The following is a 16,082-nucleotide window of genomic DNA, read 5'->3' on the forward strand; positions in this document are numbered from 1 at the left end:
AATACATCAGTTCATTTGTAAAAAAAAACAAAAAACCTTTATAGTGTATGTGTGCAGTAATTTGCTGGAAAAAACTCTTTATTTAAAACTTATTCATTGACTTTAATCTTTAAATTAATACACATAGCAGCTCAATTTCTGTCATTTTATCCTTACATAAACTTAATAATGCATTTCTCAATATTTTAGGTTTTTTTTGGGATATCTGGGAAACAGAAGAGACTTGTTTATAAGTATAATGAATTTATTTTGTATTGGGTGTAATTAAAACAAATGTTGCAACTCTATAAAGCTGATATAAGTTTATTTAATGTATTACATTGATGAAAGACTTGTAACGTTGTGTCTCATTTTCAAAGTAATAAAAGGATTTTGTCTGCATGTCATAATGTATTCCTATGTTGTTATCAATGTAGCCTTTGGATCACTAGTTTTCTATTCATCATCATACAAAGTTTTTTATTTTATTTTAAATGTCTTTAAACAAATTTAAAGTTTAAAGTTGAGTTCTTGGTATTAATTTCCTATTTTCTATTATAGAAAACATTACATTATAATTCATTTGCAGGAACTGATTAACCATCATTATTAGTGACTTTATAGATAAAAAGCTAAACTTTTACATTTAATTTGTTTGATTCCACTTTTGATTTTTCCTAAAGTGACGATAATGCTCAGGAATAAATTAAGATAGATTAAGGATGATGTAAAATGACAGAAACTTTTTAAAATCCTCTGTTAAAAAACTTTAACTTTCAGAATGTTTAAAGTAAGTATTCTAATCAAGCTTAAATTCTATATCATGGGAAAAACTATCATCCTATGTAGAGGTAACATCAAGCATGATCCTAATTCAGACACTGCCGTTGGACTTGCATTTTAGGAGCCTGTGGAACAGGCCTGGTTGTCCTTCTTTGTTCTGGTCTTCTATTCATTTTTAGTTTTGTCTTAGTAATGTTCCACTGTAAGTTCTACTACATTACTATGTAGTGCCAGTCAATTGAAGTTTTTTCCCTTCACTAATTATCATCTTGGGCCGCACGGTGGCACAGGAAGAAGGCCCCTGGTTCAAGTCCCGCCTGGGAGACATGAAAATCAATGGGGGACCTCTCTGTGTGGAATTTGCATGTTCTCCCCGTGCATGCGTGGGTTCTCTCTGGGATCTCTGGCATCCTCCCATGGTCCAAAAACCTGCTTGCTAGGTTTATTGGCAACTTTAAACTGTCCATAGGTGTGAAGGGGTGAGTGATTGTGGACATTAAATTATTATTTATAAATTTATAGATTGCTGCACGGTGGTGCAGTGGTTAGCGCTTGTGCCCCACAGCAAGAAGGCCCCTAGTTCATGTCCCAGCTGGGGGACCTAAAACACAACAGCAATGGGGGACCTTTCGGTGTGGAGTTTGCATGTTCTCCCAGTGGGGATGGGGGACTCTGGTTTCCTCCCACTGACAAAAAACATGCTTCATAGGTAAATTGGTCAAATGGTCAATTGTGTGATAGACTACACTGACCCCCGGCTGGCGACCTGTCCAGGATGTCCCCTGCCTTCGCCAGCAAGTGGCCGGGATAGGCTCCAGCAGCCCCGTGACCCCGAAAGGGACAAAACGGATTAGAAAATGAAATTAGTGGATGAATAATTATCATCTTTAACCCCATTATGTTCACTCCCGCTCCTGTCCATCTTATAAATGGCTGCCCTGTCAGTTTAAACCCTACTGGCTTTCATTTATTCTTCATGTTGCCTATTTTCTCTCTCCCCATGGGGTGGGACGTAACACACCATAATATAACAAAAGCTGTGCAGTAAGACATGATACAGCTTTACTGCTCTCTAGTGGTTTGAGGAAGACCTACAGGAACTTGTTCATTATTTTATATTTCTACAGAAATATCAGGATTAAAAATGTTTTTGGTTAACAAACTGGAAATTATGCAAAAGAGTAAAGTCTGAATGGAATTTCTCTTTCTTTTTTGTGGTTCAGCTAATTTTTTAGGAGCCATCACAGCAAATCATCAGCCTTCATCTAAATCTATTCTAAATATCCTCCTCTTTCACATTAACCATCATCATGTCTTCCTTCAATCCATTCATGATCCTTTTCTTTGATTTTCCTCTAGCTCCAACCTCAGCCTCCTTTCATCATCAATCACTGTTCAATTCAATTTTATTTGTATAGCCCAAAATCACAACAGTCGTCTCGATGGGCTTCGAAGTAAAACATGAACTCAAAAGGATCATGAATACAAAGAGTTCAATAGGAAAATACTAAAATGAACTAACAAACTGACTAAGCTATACTGGCATCCCTGCCCTTAGACCCCCCTTTGCGGTAAGGAAAAACTCCTAAAAAAACGGATTCCGGAAAAAACGAAGAAACCTCAGGGGTGCCCACATGAAGGAGGGATTCTCCCCCAGGACGGACAGGCGATTTACCAGAACTCTTAGAGAAGAATTAACTTATCTAAATCTACAACTACATATATAAAGTCCACTGTCACTTCTCTGAATGAGTCCAAAGCATCTCAATCAGGTTTCTCTTCATTTTTATCTAAAACTCTAATATGGAAAAATAATCACACTTATATTTAGGAAGAAATCTGAAAATAGATATAAATATAGATATAGATGAATAAAAATCATTTTGGGGATAATTATTTTGTTTGTTTATTTATCTAATTCACTGCAGATTTAATTTTTTCTGATTCATCCAGTCGATTCTCCAACGTGCCATAGTTTGACCGCATGTCCCTCATGAGATCTCCAGGTGTTTCTTCAAAAGAGGATGATGGCATTAGTTTGATCTCAGCAAAAACACAAAAAAAAACATCACATTAATAAGTAATATAGTAATAGGAAATCTGGAAAAGAAAAACTTGAACCTTCAGCTTCGCTCTACATATAAGAAAATGAAATGGACAAGTTTCAGTTCATCTACTTTTGCTCAAACAATTAAACATGACTGTTTTGTAAAAATCCCCCCCCCCCCCAAAAAAAAATCTGAATTACTAAACACATTTAGGTCTACAGGCATGTTTATAAAAACCCTCTGGCTCTAAATGATTCAATGAGTTAAAAAGATGGACGGACGGACGGACAGATGTACGTACGGATGGATGATTATTATTAGTGACAGCAAATCATTATCAGTGATTTATAAGAACTCTTGCAGAATTCTGCGACATAAGTTCTGATGAGTATCAGATAGTGGGAACACATTAAACCAGCTTTAATGCATATAATGCAAAATCATTTTTTTGAGTTTTTAAGTGTATTATAATGTTCATTCCTAACAAAAACAAACCCCAAAGTGGTATTTTGACCAATTCAAGCATTTCTGAGTATTACTCTAAAAACCTGCGCTCTGAGCACCAGCCCCTCCCAATCCAAGAATACGAGCTGATGTAAACGAGGAGGAACGTTCGTTATCACCCCCTTTGATTGACCAAACATTAAAGAATAGTTGGAAATTTTTTAATCATTCTATATTCAGCCCTACCTAGATAAAAAAATTACATTTTTCTTTGAGTTGGTCTTTGACATTTGCAGTGTTTTTGTTCAGGTCCATTGATGGTTTGTGTCACTGTGTCCTTCTGGCACAGAAATACACAGCAGAGTCTTCAGGCTGCATGTTCTGTCCATTTAGAGTCACTCTGTTGTTGGAAGAGTCCAAATCAATGCTGAACTTGTTCTTCAGTGAATCTTTGTAGTAAGAGCCTCCAGTGTATTTCATCCCAATCCACTCCAGTCCTTTCCCTGCAGGCTGTCTGATCCAAGCTGTGTGGTAGCTGCCCACAGAATAAGAGACCTGACAGGTGATGGTCAGCCTCTCACCTGGCTGCAGACTCTCAGAGACTGGCAGCTGTTCACACTTTGCACCTGAAGAAGATGAAAATATATTTTTAAGATAAATTTATCAAGCATTAAAAGTCAGAGTAGATGTAAAATACAGCAGTTATCTTTTTTTCAGTGAGACTCACATGATCAAACAGCAACAAAACTACAGACAACACGATGAAAATGATGATTTGATGTTTTTACATGCAGCTGACAGCATCACATCAAATGTTTATAGATAGTTGTGTGGAAATTGTATTCATTTTGCATAAATGCATGTTGGGGCCTCCATCCTACAAAATAAAAGTCTCAGATGATTATCTAAAAGTAAATATTTGAGATTATTTAAATGGTTTTTTTATTTACATTTTCATTCTTTTACTACTGAATGAGCTGCAGTACCATCTATGGTAACATTTATTTATTTACTAATTAATTAGTCTTTTAAGAAAATGTTATCTACTATTTTCTTCATGTGGTGTTTTTGTACAGAGCTTCTGTCTCTTGAGTCACTGTGTGTCTCTAGCGCAGTAATAAACAGCAGAATCCTCAGCTCTCAGACTGTTCATCTGCAGATACACCTGCTTTCTGCTGTTGTCTCTGGAGATGGTGAAGCGGTTTTTCACTGACTCTGAGTAGGAGATGTAGCTGCTGCTATGACTGATAGTAGCAACCCATTCTAGTCCTTTTCCAGCTGCTTGTCTGATCCATGCGTTCCAGTAATCATTACTAAACCCTGAATATGTACAAGTCAGTTTGTGGGATTCTCCAGGTCTTCTAACCACTGATTCAGATTCAGTCAGTGTTTGACCTTCAGTACCTGCAGACACAAAACTCATTACTTATTGCAGTCTAATCATTTCTCTTTCCATCAGTTTATAAAATATTTTTCCTACCTGTCCAGTTTAAGACCAGGATAAGAAAAGTAACCACAAAGTCAAGTTTGTTCATTGTAGCTGCACTCATTTCTCTGTGTCCAGTCTAGAGAGTCTGTCAGTGATTTTCAGTATCTTACCCTCTTTAATACACAAGGAAACATGGAGGCAGATTGTGTTTGCCTCAGCTCCTCCTCTTCCTCTCAAACAAAAACTTTGTTGAGTCATTAAAAACTCTGTATTCATGATATGTTTAGTCTTGGATGTTGGTGTATTTTTCTGTTTTCAATTATTTTACCCTTAAAATCTTTTGATTTGTTTTAATATAATAACCTTGTTTTAAATTAAAGTAGAGAAACACTGAAGAGAAACTGATCGTGTTGACATTAGCAACTGTAAAAGAACAGACAGAAAAGGATTGACAACTAAAATCCAGAATATCCTAATTATGACAAGTTAATGAAAAACACACAGAAATGATTTGATTTTGATTTGATTTGATTTGATTTATTGATTTATTTCAAGCATTGTAGTCAAAGCAATAAAAAAAAAATACACATATTTATCAAACTCATTACAGAAATGATGAAATGCATAGATTAAAAAGACAGAAAACAAAACAAAAATGTCACTTAAATCACATTTGCTTAATTAAATACAGTGATCATTAACTGAAGTATAAGTAGAGTTTGATTTATTGCTTGAAAAGGAGTGGGAAGAAGCAAGCTTATATAATCCCACCCCTACTGAGTTCATTCATTTGATAGTTTTACAGAGTTTTAAATCCGGTTCTAATCAGATAAATTCTCTTCAAGTAACAAAATCCAGTGCCTAGAAATGATTGATGATCTTCAGAAAACATTCATTCATGATTTCAGTAAACAGTAACGATACCGATATGTAATAATAATTGATTATCATTAGAACACATGATAAGATTAAACCAGAAATTATTGCTACACATTGCAGATCAAGTAAATAAAATCAATAGCTTATTGATTGTAATTTAAACATTTCAGTAATCATTATTGCACATTACAATGTAACACTCATTGGTTGTAATTAAAAGAGCTTTGATTATTTCACCACAATCAAGTTCACACATGTATTTGGAATTATTCAAGCACCTGTTGATCCTTGAATCCTCTTATCTTCATATCCTGAAATAAGAGTTTCTTTATACATTTTCTTGAATATTTGAACATTGTTTGAGCTCATTACTTAAACTGTTCCAAAGTTTTGTGCCACACACCGACACACAGAAACCTTTCTTTGTGGTTCTTATCAATTTGATCTTGAAGTTCCTACATCCCCTCAGTCTGTAGCCTCCTTCATTTTCTAAGAACTGTTTTTGGATGTTGGATGGTAACAATTTCCAGCTGGCTCTGTATAAAAGTTGCGCAGTGTAAAAATCAACAAGGTCATACAGTTTTAAAAGTCTTGATTGATAAAATAGATTGTTCGTATGATCAAGATATCCGGCTTTATGTACAACTCTGACGGCTCGTTTTTGAAGTAGAAAGAGAGGATGTAGTGAGCTCTTGTAATTATTCCCCCAAAGTTCTATACAGTAGGTGAAATATGGTAATATTAAAGAACAGTACAATAAATATCTACTGTTGTATCCTAATATATGTTTAGATTTATTTACGATTGAAATACTTTTTGAGACTTTAGTTTGTATGTGTTTGATGTGTGGCTTCCAACTTAGTTTATCATCGATAAAAACCCCTAAGAATTTGATTTCTGTAACACGTTCAATTAAGACATTATTTATTACAATTGAGGGCTCTTTATTTGTGTTGTAGTTTCCAAAAAACATCACTTTGGTTTTATTTAGGTTCAAAGACAATTTGTTGTAATCCATCCATAGTTTTATATTATTTAACTCTGTGTTCACCACCTTTATAAGTTCCCTTTGATTGTCTGTAGAATAGAATATATTTGTGTCATCAGCAAATAATATGAGTTTCATAGGCTTTGAAACATTGAATATGTCATTTATGTAAATATTGAATAGCAGCGGGCCCAGAATTGATCCTTGTGGGACACCACAACTTATCTCTTTGGTTTCTGATGTATATTCATCAATCTTGACAAATTGTTTTCTTCCCGTTAAATAGCTTTTGACCCAAGTTAGCGCTAGTCCTCTTATCCCATACACTTCCAGTTTGTCAAGTAGGATGTCATGATTGAGAGTGTCAAATGCTTTTTTTAAGTCAATGAAAACTCCAGCTGCATATTTCTTTTTGTCCAGAGCATTTGTGATTTCCTCCACAGCATCAATGATAGCCAATGAGGTAGATCTATTTTCTCTAAAACCATATTGGTTTTCATTTATAATGTTATATTTTTCAATTAATAAAGCTAATTTATCATTGAATATTTTTACTAAAATTTTTGAGAATTGTGGAAGAAGAGAAACAGGTCTATAGTTTGTAAATTGGTGTTTGTCTCCACTCTTATAGATGGGAATCACTTTGGCTATTTTCATTTGGTTTGGGAATCTCCCAGTTTGTAATGATAAGTTACATATGTATGTTAGAGGCTTAGCTACACTATGAATGACTTTTTGCACCACCTTCGTATCTATATCCTCACAATCTTTTGAGTTTTTACTCTTGAAATTATTCACAATTGATATCAGTTCATTTTCGTTCACATCAGAGAGAAAGATTGAGTGTGGGATCCTTTCGATGGGTGGGTTATTGTCTTTGCTAGTTTTGCAGTTTGGAATTTCCGCTGACAACTCTGGACCCACGTTTACAAAGTAGTTATTGAGACCGTTTGCTGCTTCATTGATGTCATAGCTTTGACCCTTCTCATCTGTAAAGTAATCTGGATAAGTTCGCTTTTTCGTCCCATTTTTAATGATGTTATTTAATATTTCCCAAACTCGCTTTACGTTGTATTTATTTTCATTCAGTAGATTATTGAAGTACACTTTTTTACTGTAACGTGTTATTTCAGTTAGTTTATTTTTATATGACTTATATCTTTTTTAACTTTCTCTTGTCCTCTGTTTTAAGAATTTTTTATAGAGGTTATTTTTCTTTTTACAAGCATTTTGTAGACCGCTGGTAACCAAGGGCATTTGGCATATTTGTTCTTGAATTTATAAATTGGACAGTTCTTATTGTAAAGTGACCTAAATATTTCTAAAAAAACATTTATAAGCAATATCGACATCTTTCTCTCTGTACACAGAGTTCCAGTTTTGTCTGGATAAGTCATTATTCAGAGCATTCATGGTTTTTTCATTTCTTAGCCTTTTGTAGACTGGTTCTTTTATAATTTTCTTTGTCTTCACATTGATGTCAAATAGTGCAAAAGCTGGTAAATGATCAGTTATGTCACATATCATTAGTCCACTCATATGAGTGTATTCTATATTATTTGTAAAAATATTATCAATAAGAGTAGCACTTTGAGTAGTGATTCTGCTAGGTCTTGTTATGGTTGGATATAAACTCATAGCATACATTCTGCTGATAAAGTCGTCGGTTGCTTTATGTTTGCTGGGGTTTATCAGATCGATATTGAAGTCTCCACAGATGTATAATATTTTGTTATTTAGAGAGGTAAACATCTTTTCCATCCAGTCACTGAACGCTTCTAAGCTTGACCCTGGCGACCTATAAACACAGCTTATAATGACATTTTTCCCTGAATTGTTACATATTTCAATTGTAAGACATTCCAGTATTCCATCCACTGCGACAGACAATTTATCAATTACTGTAAACTTTGTATTTTTTTCCACATATATTGCGACTCCTCCACCTTTTTTGTTTACTCTGTTCACATAGTTAAGTTCATAGTTTTCCAATTCAAAGTCAGCGTCTTTGTCGCAGCTGAACCAAGTCTCAGATATGGTTATGATATCAAAGGAATGCCCGATGTTCTGTAAATAGCCCTTGATGTCTTCAAAGTTGGTATACATGCTTCTGCTGTTAAAGTGAATGATTGACAGTTTTTCTTCTGGGTTAACAGAGTTTTTAAAGTCATCTATGCTGTAGTATTTGCAGTCCATATTAACAGTGGAAAAGAATTGATCAGGGTCGATGTCTTGAAGGTCGTTGTCATTATCACTGAATATTTGAAGGTCGGTTTGCTCACCATCCAGATCTCTCTGAGAGTTGTGATTGCGGGTGGTTGTTGTGGAAGAAGTGTTGTTTTTTTTAGAAGCCATGGATAGTAGAGTTTGTCTCCTCATCTCGTAAGACCAGCATCTTCACGTATCTGTTGTTTAGACTGTAGTGGGTAAATATTTTTCCAAATATTGCAGGCTCCTGATAAGAACAACCTTGGACTGCTCAGGGGAGCCACAGAGTTTGGCATACATTTTACAGTCTTTTACCCAGGTTCCTTGAATTTTCCCCTGCTTTTTCAAGTAACGTGCTCTTCTGGCGATGTCGGCATTCCTTTTCGTGAGGTTGTCATTCATGAAAACGTTGGTTCCCCTCAGATTTCTTCCTTGCTTCAATAAAGCTGCTTTGTGTTTCCGATTGACAAACTTTAAGAGGATTGCTTGTTTGTCGGTGTCTCTTCTCCTGGGAAGCGGTCTGCAGATCTCCACATTGTTGGTGTCCAGAGAAATTCCATTGGACTTAAGGAAGTCCTCCACTTGTTTTTCCACAGAGCTCGTCTCCTGCTCGTCGGATTCCTCACCGTTCCCAGCGGTCACTGCATGCGCGTATGACCGGGGTTTGATTTTCAATCCGGTGATTATCACGTCGTTAGATCTGGAAATCTGCTCTTGGTCATCCATTCGTTTCTCGATTATATCCATCCTGTTGAAGCACTGCTCCTGCAGAGCCCGGACCTGCTTCACCTCTCCAATAGCCTCCAGAATTTGTCCGTGAACAATCTTTATAGCTTTGATCTCTTCCAGCACAAAATCAAGTGTCTTCCTCAAGTCCTCATATTCCTCAGACACTGGGTATCTTCTCGGCATGTTTAGGAATTGCTTTTCTCAATATTTACGCTTTTATGCGGTAAATAGAGTTGAGAACTGCAGCTGCTCTATGCCTGCGTGGCGTCTTCTCCGAGAGCCGGAAGCTATGTGAAGCTAAATGGAGGCAATAAATGACATTGACAACCCATAGCTGCAGATCAGCCTTTCAATTAGTTTTTGATCATTGTTCAAAGAAATGATATTCAGTATGACTGGAAAAAGGTTGAATTATGATTCAAAACAATCAAATACACTTCTGTTATGTTGTGTAAAAATGACCATTTTCTTCAATAGCAATTATTGAGAATTTGGTCAAGTTATATTGTATTATGTTTGACAGAAAGTCATCACAGTTGTTTTTTTTTTGTCTTTACCCGAATATGTGAAGCTAAACTTGATCTGTTAAATCAATCATTTTTCATCATCGTTTTCTATGTTCAGTCATAAATCTGTACTAATAGAGATTAGAAATTTATTCATATAGATTAAAAATTGTATATAAAATAACTGTCAATATATGATAGTTTAATAAAATGACAGATCAGACCAACATTTACATGTGGGGCAGAAGAACAAACAGCTGAATTTTGGTTTAGCTACAGATCTGCTGTCTGCTCTCTGATTATTGTTTTTTCAGTGACAGAAATAAAAAAAAATAACTTATTAGTTAATTAGTAAGATACTGTTGAATGATGAGCTGTTATTATACTATTATTTCATGTTTTAGTGGGAAGATTCCTTGTTTGTGATGAGTAACAGAAACATCTGACATGTTTGTTTTCACTAACAAATGTACTATCAAGTTTACTGTAAATATTAAAATATATTTACTTTACTAGTCCTTGCCTTGTGTCATCAAAGAGCAGAAGTTCTTAGATTAGGATATTGCCTGGTGACTGTACCTAAAGAAAGACATACGAGTAAATTTTTTGATGACATGGTGCCTCTGCCAGCTGCTCTCCCCCTCCCCTGCCTGCTCTGCTCCGGATGCGACCAGCTGTCTCCACTTACCCTCATCACCACCATGGCCTCTTAAGGAGTTCCTGGACCTCCACTCGACGCCAGTTTGTTTACCTCCCACGGTGCATAGTCAGGCTCGCTCATGTTCTTGTTCTGTTTACCAAGTTCTGTGTTACTTATTGCTCCTCTCGTCTTTGCCTCAGGAATAATCTACTCTGGATCTCACCTGGTCGCAGTCCTCTGGTTTCACGCCGTCTCACCTCTGGAATCCTGCAACTGCTCTCCTCCAGCCAGCCGCCGCGCCTCTTTTGGAAATAAGCCAAAACTCACCTTCCTATATAAAAACTTCTAAACTCACCTTAATGTCTGAGTCTCCTTCTGGGTTGCAGCATCTGGGTCACTCCGAATTATAGTCATACCATGACAGAACGAACTGGCCTAACTCCTGACCCAGCTGACCCGGAAGGGCTCCAACATGCCTTATCCATACAAGAAAATCTTCTTACTCATCAAGCGGAGGCCATAACTCTCCTGTCCTCGGCTCAGTGGGATCTTTTTCGTCGCCTCGACAGCATCACGCAATTCCTCAGTGCATCTACTAGCCAACATGCTAATCCCGCAGCCGCTGCTCAAGATCCCGATCCCGTCAACCAAGCCACTTCCGCATCCGCCGACATCCCGGAAAATGTCCGCCTTTAGTCGGAACCTTTCTACGGCAATGTTGATACCTTTGGAGGGTTCCTACTACAGTGCCAACTCATTTTCCAGCAGGCTCCAAGGTATTACCATTCCGACCACAGCATCTCATTAATTGTTAACTCTCTCCGCAGTAAGGCGCTACAATGGGCCCAAGCTTTTCTAGCTTCGCATCCTATCGCTCATCTCCCATACGACAGTTTCATTGGAGAATTCCGGCTCGTCTTCGATCAGCCCCGAAAGCAGGAAGAAGCAGTCCGGCGGTTACTAACTCTCAAACAAGGTAACCGCCCGGTAAGCGACCATCTGATTGACTTCCGCATTCTAGCGGTCGAAGCTGGTTGGCCTGACTCTGCTCTAAAAGGGATTTTTTATCAGTCACTTAACGAACGTATCAAGGATCATTTATGTTCTCAGCCAGAGGCGGACTCTTTTGAAGACCTAGTCACCGCAGCCTTAAGGTCCGACGTCAGGTTACGGGAACGGTTCGCAGAACAAAAACGTAAGCCTCCGCCACCTCCGGTCAATCCATCTCCCCCTGTGCATGCGGTTCAACCTTCTAGCCATGAAACTCTTGACAATGTCCTCCATGAACCTATGCAGATCGGTCATTCAAAACTATCCCCCGAGGAACGTGTTAAACGACGGGACGAGGGCTTATGTTTCTATTGTGGCCAAGCCGGTCATATGGTCTCCGATTGCTGCGCACGTTTAAAACTCCCGAGCCCCCCGTTAGATAACAGGCCACGGGGAGAAGTTGTTGAACTCATTCACAGTTCCAAGTTTTTGTGTGTTCCAGTCAAGCTCAGTGACAAGAATCAGGTTTTCGAACTCAAGGCTCTCATAGACTCTGGGGCTGAACATAGCCTTATCGATCAACGTCTCGTTCAAGAACTCTCTCTTCCTGTTGAACCTCTCGCTAATCCTGTTAAAGCTGCCGGCCTAGGAGGAAAACAACTCACTCGCATCACTAAGCGCACTGGTCCCGTACTCCTTCTCACCTCGGGAAATCACCGGGAATACCTGCAGTTTTTCATTACTCACTGTCCTCAGACCCCGATAATCCTGGGGTTCTCCTGGCTCCAGATTCATAATCCGCACATTGAGTGGAGCTCGCCCCGTATTGCTAATTGGAGCACCTACTGTTTGGCTAATTGTCTCCATTCCGCCTTGCCCATTACCAACGTACCTGATTCAGCTCAAGAGGATATCGACCTGTCAAACGTTCCTGCCTGTTATCACGATCTTCGTACGGTCTTCAGTAAAGTTAAAGCTAGTTCACTTCCGCCCCACCGACCTTATGATTGCTCCATCGAGCTATTAAACGGCGCCCCCCTTCCCAAGGGGAAACTGTATAAACTTTCGGGACCAGAAAAGATTGCCATGGAGAATTATGTTCAGGAAGCTCTGTCTCAAGGTCACATTCGCCCCTCATCATCTCCTGTCGGTGCAGGTTTTTTCTTTGTGGAAAAGAAAGACAAGACTCTACGTCCCTGCATTGATTTCCGTGAATTAAATCAGATCACGGTTAAGGACAAATATTCTCTCCCTTTAATCGATTCCGTGTTTGAATCTGTCCATCAAGCCAAAATCTTTACAAAACTAGATCTTCGTAATGCTTACCACCTCGTGCGAATCCGTGAGGGGGATGAAGACCGCATTTACCACGCCATTAGGTCATTACGAATATCTTGTTATGCCGTTCGGCCTCACTAACGCCCCCGCAGTATTTCAACGCCTTGTAAATGACGTTCTGCGGGATTTCCTTAACAGATTTGTCTTCGTATATTTGGATGACATCCTCATCTACTCTTCCGATTCCTCCCAGCATAAACATCATGTTCGCCTAGTTCTAGAAAGATTATTGGCTAATCAGCTGTTTGTCAAAGCCGAAAAGTGCGAATTCCATGTTTCCACCGTCCCATTCTTGGGATACATCATCGAAGCAGGCAACATACGTCCGGATCCAGCTAAGATTGAGGCTGTTGCCCAGTGGGAAATACCCCAGACCAGGAAAAAGCTCCAACAGTTTTTGGGTTTCGCAAATTTCTACCGCCGCTTTATCCGTAACTACAGTAGTATAGCAGCGCCTCTCACTCAACTCACCTCCATCAATAAAACTTACTCCTGGAACCCTGCTGCCGATTCCGCATTCAAAAAACTTAAGTCCCTTTTTGTTTCAGCTCCCATCCTCATTCAACCTGATGTCACGAAGCAATTTATCATTGAGGTGGACGCCTCTGATTCTGGCGTGGGGGCGGTTCTGTCACAACGGGAAGACAGCTCAGGGGCCTCATTTATAAAGGTTGCGTACGCACAAAAGAAGGCGTACGCCACTCTCTACGCAATAGTTGAGATTTATAAAAAGCAAACTTGACGGGAAAATGTGCGGTCCTCCACGCAAGCTCTGACCCATGCGTACGCACAAAAACGGGTGAAATGAGAAACGGCGACACCGTCGGCAGATGGAAGAAACACGTGAAAGTGACAGTGTGTGCCACATCGTGCTGGGATGTGCTGTGCTACACAATGTGGCACAGCTTCAAAACGTGCCTCTACCCCCTGGCGCTGATTGCTGTGTTGGCCCCGACCCTGAACCCCATCCCCACGCATTTGAGCCATTTGCTGCTGCTGTGCGCCAGCGTTTGGAAGTGATGCGTCGCTTATAAAGAAAAAGAGGTGTGGAAAATATTATTTATTTAAGAATTCTCTCATCGTGCAGTTTATTTCAGTCAGGGCGATTTTGATTTCGCCCAACTCCTTGACCACCTCTCTGATTGAACTACTGACTTCCCTCTGCATTTCAAGGACTGCATCGGTGAGGAAACGTCCACTGCTGGAGGGTTGAGAGCCGCGTGCCGTGGAGACGCTGGGTCCAGACGGCTGCTCAGCTGCAGCATCGTAACCACTGGCCCCGCTGGAACACCCAGCAACTAAAATAAAATTGTTCTATATTAATAATCTGTAATTGTGTAGCCTGCATACATGTGACTTGACTGCATTCATTTTAATCATTTCTCTTACCTGTGTCACCCTGACCCTGGCGCGTCGGCGTCCCCTCCGTCTCAGTCAGGTGACTGAGGCGGAGGAGGACGCCGATAAGGGGGACTTAATAGGGATTCCCCAATAATAGCGGCCAGTTTCTCATCAAGAGGGGTCAGCTCCGCCCCCCCCCCGCCCCCCACGTGGCGGACACACTCTGCCGATGCAGCGCTAGACGTTTTTTTGCCTCGACTTTGATGTCCGATCATATCTTTCATTTCTTTTTTATTTCGGCCACGGTCCGAGGTTGTGAGGCTACAGCATTTACGGCGTCTGCCACCGTTTGCCGCTCACGTGCCTTTTTGGCATTAGTAATGCCCACACTGTGCCTTCCAAACAACGTTTTATCCTCTTTTCCACCTCGCCAACGATAACTTCTACTTCACATTGAGTGAAGTTACGTTTTTTTTGATTTCCTCTCTGTGTTTGCCATGATTTAGCAAGCCATGAATATTAATTTGTGGGCGTTTCACGGACTATTTATGGGCAACTATGGGCGTGTCATGTAGCCGCAAAAGCTGCGCTGCATTTAGAATCGGTTGTGATTTATAAAGGGAAAGATGCGTAGGATGTGCGTGCGCACGGTTTAATAAATCCGAATATTTCTGTGCGTACGCACGTCCTATGTTTCATCCGTACGCCACTTCTGACGCAAATCCTACGCAAGGTTTTATAAATGAGGCCCCTGGGAAGCTCAAACCGTGTGCTTTCTTTTCCCGCAAATTAAGCCCGGCGGAGCAAAACTATGATGTGGGCAACCGTGAGTTATTGGCTATAAAACTAGCCTTGGAAGAATGGCGCCACTGGCTGGAGGGAGCAGAAAAACCATTTATAGTATGGACAGATCATAAGAATCTCGCCTATCTCCGCAGCGCTAAACGCTTAAACTCCCGCCAGGCCAGGTGGTGTTTGTTTTTCGATCGTTTTCACTTTACGATCTCCTACCATCTTGGAAGCCGAAATGTTAAGCCTGACGCTTTGTCCCGCAAATACTCCTCCTCGGATTCCTTCTCTGACTCATCCATTCTCCCCATGTCCTGTTTCGTTGGAAGTCTCACCTGGGAGATCGAGAGCAAAGTCCAGCAAGCTCAAGGTGAGATTCCTGCCGGCACCTCCTGTCCTTCTGGTACACTGTATGTCCCTGAATCCCTCAGGTCAGAAGTCATTGCCTGGGGACATACGTCCCGCATCGCCTGCCACGGGGGAGTTTACAGGACCATCCGCCTCCTAAAGCTGCGTTTTTTCTGGCCATCACTGGAACGGGATGTCAGGGAATATATCTCAGCCTGGAGTATCTGCGCCCGTTCCAAGGCTTCCAACAGGCCCCCCTAAGGTCATCTCCTGCCTCTATCCTCGCCTAGCCGTCCCTGGTCTCATATTGCGATGGAATTTGTTACTGGGCTTCCTCCGTCTCAAGGCCATACGGTAATCCTTACAGTCATTCATCGGTTTTCAAAAGCCGCTCAATTCATTCCTCTGCCTCAGTTGCCTTCTGCCATGGAAACGGCTGATGCCCTCATCCATCACGTTTTCTGACACCATGGGATACCCAGTGACATCGTGTCCGACCGCGGACCTCAATTTACATCTCAAGTGTGGAAGGCTTTCTGCTCCGCCCTCGGAGCCACAGTCAGCCTTACCTCCGGGTACCACCCACAGGCGAATGGACAAGCTGAACGGGCTAACCAGGAGCTGGAGGCGGCTCTCAGGTGTC

This window comes from Oryzias latipes, chromosome 8 (assembly GCF_053564925.1).
Source record: "Oryzias latipes strain Hd-rR chromosome 8, Olatipes_Hd-rR_3.1".
Taxonomy (NCBI): Eukaryota; Metazoa; Chordata; class Actinopteri; order Beloniformes; family Adrianichthyidae; genus Oryzias; species Oryzias latipes.